Below are 7,112 nucleotides of genomic sequence, written 5' to 3' on the forward strand. Positions count from 1 at the left end.
CGCCCTGCCCCAGCTCATCACTAGACAGCACGGGAGAGCTCATTCAGATCTTGCTTATACACTAATACTCATGTGTGGCAGAGCTCCTTCTCCACCACAGCGGGTTCTGCACCTCCTCTTAGCGGCACGCTGGGGGATTCCTCTCTCCCTGGGAATTTCCCCACACCCCTGGATTTATTGCCCTCACATTGTCTGGGCAGCGGTTCCTCCCAGCCTCCCTGACAGGGGAGGGGAAGGGGAGCCTCTTAGTCTCTGGTAACTCCTCCGGGTGTAGTGGCGGCAGTCCAGGCACCCAGTTCAGTCTCTGCCCTCTGGCGGGGTCTCTTCTCCCCAAGCCTCTGGGGCCTGGAAGGGCTGTATGCCCTATTGGGCAGGATTTCCCCTGCGCTTCACCTCTGTACCTGTGAGGTCTGTCTCCAGCGTTTGTCAGTGTCTGTGCTGTCTGGCTCTCCAGTAGCACGCCTGCTCCCCACAGCTCCTATTGCGCACACCTATCTGACTGGAGGGGAGACTTTCAACAGGTTCTGGCAGGCCCTTGATTGGGCCCAGGTGTCCTAATTAACCTGGAGTAACCTGCTTAACCTGGGGCTAATATACCTGCCTGGGCGCATGTGCAGCCCGGCGAGTAATTTTTGTTTTTACCACTGTCTTATGCCAGACTGCGTTACCATGAGCTTCCCCCTGAACCCCTTCCTGAATGGGCTGATGGGGAAGCCAGTGATGGTGAAGCTGAAGTGGGGGATGGAGTACAAGGGCTACCTGGTGTCTGTCAACTGCTACATGAACATGCAGCTTGCAAACACAGAAGAATACATAGATGGTGCATTTTCAGGAAGAATTGGTGTAGTTTTGATAAGATGTAACAATGTCCTGTACATCAAAGGAGTAGAAGAAGAAGATAGAGAAATAAGAGAATAAGTTTGTATATGTTAGGGGGCTTATTCCTTCACCCACTTACTTCCCTGGTTCTTCTCGCATGAACAGAGAGCAACAATACCCGAAGTCCAAAGGTGCAAACAATTCGATGTTTATTGGGATGAACTTCCAGCAAGCATGATTCCAGTTTCCTTCCTTAGTATCCTCCTTCCCAGCTCTGACACCACAGAGCCTTACACCTGTGTCCCTGTTCCCATTTCTCCCTTTAACCAAACAGGATTCCAGTTTCCTTACTCCCATTCCCTGTTCCCATTTCCCCCTTTAGCAAAACATGGTTCCAATTTCCTTACCCTCATTCCCTGTTCCCATTTCCCCCTTTACACACACCCACCCCCTCCCACCAATGCCCACTCACTTCCTCATTGACTACAGATTATATAGTAAAACTTCAGTTCTGCTTAGCTATACCTTAACCAATCATTTTCCTGAAATTTAACTAACCAATCCTAACATATTGTAACATGATTATGTAACCAATTATATCCCACCACCTTAATTAGTTTACACCCAGCAAAATTAATTATACAGCAGACAGGAACAATCACAGAACCAGACAGAGATTATACAGACAAACAATAGCAAAGTGGGAACTATAATGACAAAACAATACAGAAGTGAGGATTTCACATCCCAGTATTGATAAGTGAGTTCTTGCCAGACAGGATGCTGTTTCCTTTTACATTTTCTAGGCACTTCCCTTTCTCTGGAGGTGATAGGCATTATCAGGACAGGATTGTATTCAGGACAGGATTGTATTCCTAACAGCCCAATAGCACCTTCTTTCAATGTGACTAGTTTGGAATGTGAGGATGTGACCGCTCGCTTCCTAGCTTATGGCTGCCTCTGCTGCTTAGCCAAAGGCCTTAGCCTAAGCACAGGGCCTCAGACTGTCACAGTAAGAGAAGGCCCTTACACCAGCAGACAGTGATTTTGATTCTTTCTTTTATACTTCTAGAACTAGCGAAGTGATAAGAATACCCCTAAATTCTTAAAGTACAGGCCTTTACAGACAGGCCTGAATATCTATATCCTAACAGTATATATCTGGAAAATAAAGATCAGTTTTTCACAAAAAATAAACTTAAAAAAATCACTCTCCTAAAGCTGTCTGGCCTCACCCCGCCACACAGGAAACAATGCAATTTGGTGATACTTCTAGGATCACATGGCCTTCCTCTCCTATTAGAAAGGTACTTCAGGAAATAATAAGCATAGAGTCTAAATATCATAAACCTCTACTACAGTATGTTGAATTAATGCAGTATTATACATCGAATTCCAGACCCAGAAGAATAATATGACTCCTTCTCCATGTCACTGTTCTTACATTTATTACTTAATAATGAAAGACCTCTGTTGGTCAAATTCCTTATTAGCATAATTATGTGGCCTTCAATTTCAGCCATCAGAAAATTTTGCCCTATATTAAAACATCTCTTACTACTACATAAGAATAGCCATAGTGGTTCAGACCAATGGTCCATCTATCACAGTATCCTGCCTTCCGACCGTGGACAATGCCAGATGCTTCAGAGGGAACGAGGAGAACAGGTGATCATTAAGTGGTCCATTCCCAACTTCTGGCAATCAGAGGCTAGGGACACCCAGAGCATGTGGTTGCATCCCTGATCATCTTGGCTAACAGCCATTGATGAACCTATTCTCCATGAACCTATCTAGTTCTTTTTGAACTCCATTATAGTTTTGGCCTTCACAACATCCCCTGGCAAGGAGTTCCGCAGGTGTACTGTGCCTTGTGTTAAGTAGTACTTCCTTTTGTTTGTTTTGACACTACTGCCTATTCATTTCATTGGGTGTCCTTTGGGTCTTGTGTTATGCGAAGGAGTAAAGAACACTTCCTTATTCACTTTCTCCACCTCATTCTTGATTTTATAGACCTCTATCATATCCCCTCTTAGATATCTCTTTTCCAAGCAGAAAATTCCCAGTCCTTTTAAATCTCCTCATTTGGAAGCTGTTCCGTGCCCTTACTCAATTTTGTCATCTTTCTCTGAACCTTTTCCAATTCTAATACATTTTTTTTTGAGATGGGGTGACCAGAATTGCATGCAGTTTTCAAGGTGTGGGCATACAATGGATTCATATAATGAAATTATGATCTTTTCTACATTATCTATCCATTTCCTAATCGTTCCTAACATGGTTAGCTTTATTGACTCCAAGACCTCTTTCTTGAGTGGTAACAGCTAATTTAGTATGTATACTTGGGATTATGTTTTCCAGTGTGCATTACTTTGCATTTATCAAAAACTGAATTTGATCTGCCATTTTGTTGTCCAGTCATGCAGTTTAGTAAAAATCTAGGGCTGTTGATTGATCGCAGTTAACTCACATGATTAATTTTATTGAGTTAATTGCAATTAATTGCAGTTTTAATTGCACCGTTAAACAATAGAATACCAATTGAAGTTTATTAAATATTTTTGGATGTTTTTCTACATTTTCAAATATATTGATTTCAACTACAACACAGAATACAAAGTAGACAGTGCTCACTTTATATTGTTATTTTTATTACAAATATTTGCACTCTAAAAATGGCAAATAAAAAAATAGTATTTTTCAGTTCACCTCAAACAAGTACTGTAGTGCAATCTCTTTATGGTCGAAGTGCAAGTTACAAATGTAGATTTTTTTTTTTGTTACATAACTGCACTCAAAAACAAAACAATGCAAAACTTTACAGCCTGCAAGTCCACTCAGTCCTACTTCTTGTTCAGCCAATCGCTAAGACAAACACATTTGTATACATTTACAGGAGATAATGCTGCCTGTTTCTTATTTACAATGTCACCTGAAAGTAAGGACAAGCATCGCATGCCACTTTTGTAGCCAGCATTGCAAGGTATTTATGTGCCAGATGCACTAAAGATTCATGTGCCCCATCATGCTTCGGCCACCATTCCAGAGGATATGCTTCCATGCTGATGATGCTCATTAAAAAATTAATGCATTAATTACATTTGTGGCTGAACTCCTTGGGGGAGAATTGTATGTCTCCTACTCTGTTTTACCCGCATTCTGCCATATATTTCATGTTATAGTAGTCTCAGATGATGACACAGCACATGTTCATTTTAAGAACACTTTCACTGCAAATTTGATAAAACGCAGAGACGGTACCAATGTGAGATTTCTAAAGATAGCTACATCACTCGACCCAAGGTTTAAGAATCTGAAGTGCCTTCCAAAATCTGAGAAAGATGAGGTGTGCAGCATGCTTTCAGAAGTCTTAAAAGAGCAACATCTGATGCAGAAACTACAGAACCAAAACCACCAAAAAAGAAAATCAACCTTCGGCTGGTGGCATCTGACTCAGATGATGAAAATGAACATGCGTTGGTCTGCACTCCTTTGGGTTGTTATCAAGCAGAACATGTTATCATCATGGACGCATGTCCCCTGGAATGGTTGTTGAAGCATGAAGGGACATATGAATCTTTAGCACATCTGGCACATACATTTCTTGCGATGTCGGCTACAACAGTGCCATGTGAATGCCTATTCTCACTTTCAGGTGATATTGTAAACAAGAAGTGGGCAGCATTATCTTCTACAAATGTAAACAAACTTGTTTGTCTGGGCAATTGGCTGAACAAGAAGTAGGACTGAGTGGACTTATACTCTCTAAAGTTTTACATTGTTTTATTTTTGAATGCAGTTATTTTTTGTACATAATTCTACATTTGTTGGTTCAACTTTCATGATAAAGAGATTGCACTACAGTACTTGTATTAGGTGAATTAAAAATACTATTTCTTTTGTTTTTTACAGTGCAAATATTTGTAATAAAAAATATGAAGTGAGCACTGTTCACTTTGTATTCTGTGTTGTAAGTGAAATCAATATATTTGAAAATGTAGAAAATATTCCAAACTATTTAAATAAATGGTATATTATTATTGTTTAACAGTGCGATTGATCGTGTGATTGATTGCGATTACTTTTTTTAATCCGTTGACAGCCTTAGTAAAATCCTTTTGTAGCTCTTTGCAGTCTGCTTTTGACTTGACTATTTTGCATAATTTAGTATTGTCTGCAAGTTTTGCCCTTCAATGTTTACCTCTTTTTCCAAGATCATTTATGAATATGTTGAACAGCACTGATGCGAGTACAGATTATTGAGGGACACCACTACCTACTTGTCTCCCCGTTCTGAAAACTGACCATTTATTCTTACCCTGTCTCCTGTCTTTTCCTGTCAGTTACTGATCCCTCTTATCCCATGATTACTTATTTTTCTTAAGACTTTCTAAAAGTCCAGGTATGCTATATTGACTGGCTCACCCTTACCCACATGTTTGTTGATACCCCCCTCAAAGAATTCTAATAGATTGGTAAGGCATGATTTCCCTTTACAAAAGCTACATTGACTCTTCCCCCAACAAATTGTATTCGTCTATGTGTCTGAGAATTCTGTTCTTTAATATAGTTTCAATCAGTTTGCCTGGTACTAAAGTTAGACTTACGGGCCTTTAATTGCCAGAGTCGCCTCATGGGCCTTCTTTAAAAATCATCATCATATTAGCTATCCTCCAGTCATCTGGTACAGAAGTGGACTTAAAATGATAGATTACACAGCACAGTTAGTTCTGCAGTTTCATATTTGAGTTCCTTCACAACTCTTGGTTGAATACTAGCTGGTGGTCCTGGTGACTTATTACTGTTTAATTTTTGTCCCCCTACAGCTTGCATTTGCTGTTTGGTAATATTTCCATTTGTTTCCCAAGAACTGTGATCAAAGAAAGTGATGAGCCATCCAACTTAATTTTGTATATTTAGTCAGAAGGAAAGAACTGACATTATACAATATTTTTCTCTGTTATAAAATGAATATTTTTAGAAGTTTGTGTCAACAAAAAATTCTAAAATCTATAAAAGCTTCATTTTTTCACATAAAGAGTTCTTAAGTTTTTCCTTCATCTTTTCATAAGATATTTCTATATAAATATGTTGCTTTTAACTCGTTGCTTAGTCATATATTGAAGTTTTAATGCTATTTGTAATAGGATATATCATTATTCTTTTCTAAACCAGAATTTAGTGATATGAGAAATAAAAGCGTCCAGACATATATGATTGAGGAAAGGATGGCCAGGAGGTAAATTGGGAAATTATTTGAGTAAATAGAAAGAATTAGCATATAATTAGTTTCTCAGGAACTTGGTTCTATTGTCATACTCTGGAACATCAGTTAGAAGTTCACTCCCATCAGATACAGAACAACTCATTTTTAAAATTATATTATGGAGGCATACTCTCTATAGTAAAGGTTGCAGCCGGCTTCCATTATTAAGCCATATCTTCTTTTTTCACAATTCAGTTTTGACATGGATTTTAGAAGCAAATATTTCATGAGACATCTAAAGTTACAAATTAATGCTTTATACTGCTTAACTGATGGCATTACCCTGTTTCAGGTGGCAGAAAACATTACCTCCTACTTCAGGCTATTTTCATGACAGTGACCATTAAAATAGTACAAGAATGTAAGTGGGAGGGGGAGGAAGTAAAATAGTAATCCAAATGACATCTTTAAAATCTGTTGTCTCATGATCCATCAGTGTCACTAACAAATGTCACATAGCTCTGGAGAGCTAAAAAATCATAAGTCTCTGATTATATCCAGTATTAGGCCATCGGTATGAAGGCTCATGAAAGATAACAGACTTTAAAAAACAACACATCCCTCAGCACCGAACTAGGAACTGAATATAGAAAGTCTTAGTTATTGGAAAAGTAATTGCAATGCTTGAACATTGCTTACTATATTAACCACTCATTGCACAAAATATTATATGCTGAATATTTCTTATTAACATTGCCTTATCTTGTGTGTTTATTCAAATCTTATTTATTCTATTCCCTTTGCCAACAAACAACTGTGTGTTTTTCAAGATAGTATACAGTGTTGTGCTGACAATTACTAATATCCATTATTCAACTACAGCTGATAAAAAAAATCAATTAAACTACTTCCCTTTATCAAAAAAGGTCATTTTGTCTAAACCAAAACATTTCACAGAAACATAAAATGAGAGCAGGAATGCCAAGTGATCAGGGCCCTCACCAGAGAAATAGAAAACCCAAGTCCTAGTCCTGGCCCTGCCTGATTTGGAGCAGGGATTTAGTGCCCTGGAGTCAGTCTCTCTCCC

The 7,112-nt window shown here is 38.9% G+C and overlaps 1 pseudogene; it reads left to right on the forward strand.

Annotated features, from left to right (window-relative positions):
* The first annotated feature begins 609 nt into the window (after positions 1–609).
* LOC141991640 (small nuclear ribonucleoprotein F pseudogene) lies at positions 610–918 on the forward strand (annotated as a pseudogene).
* The last annotated feature ends 6,194 nt before the right edge of the window (positions 919–7,112 follow it).

This window comes from Natator depressus, chromosome 7 (assembly GCF_965152275.1).
Source record: "Natator depressus isolate rNatDep1 chromosome 7, rNatDep2.hap1, whole genome shotgun sequence".
Lineage (NCBI taxonomy): Eukaryota > Metazoa > Chordata > Testudines > Cheloniidae > Natator > Natator depressus.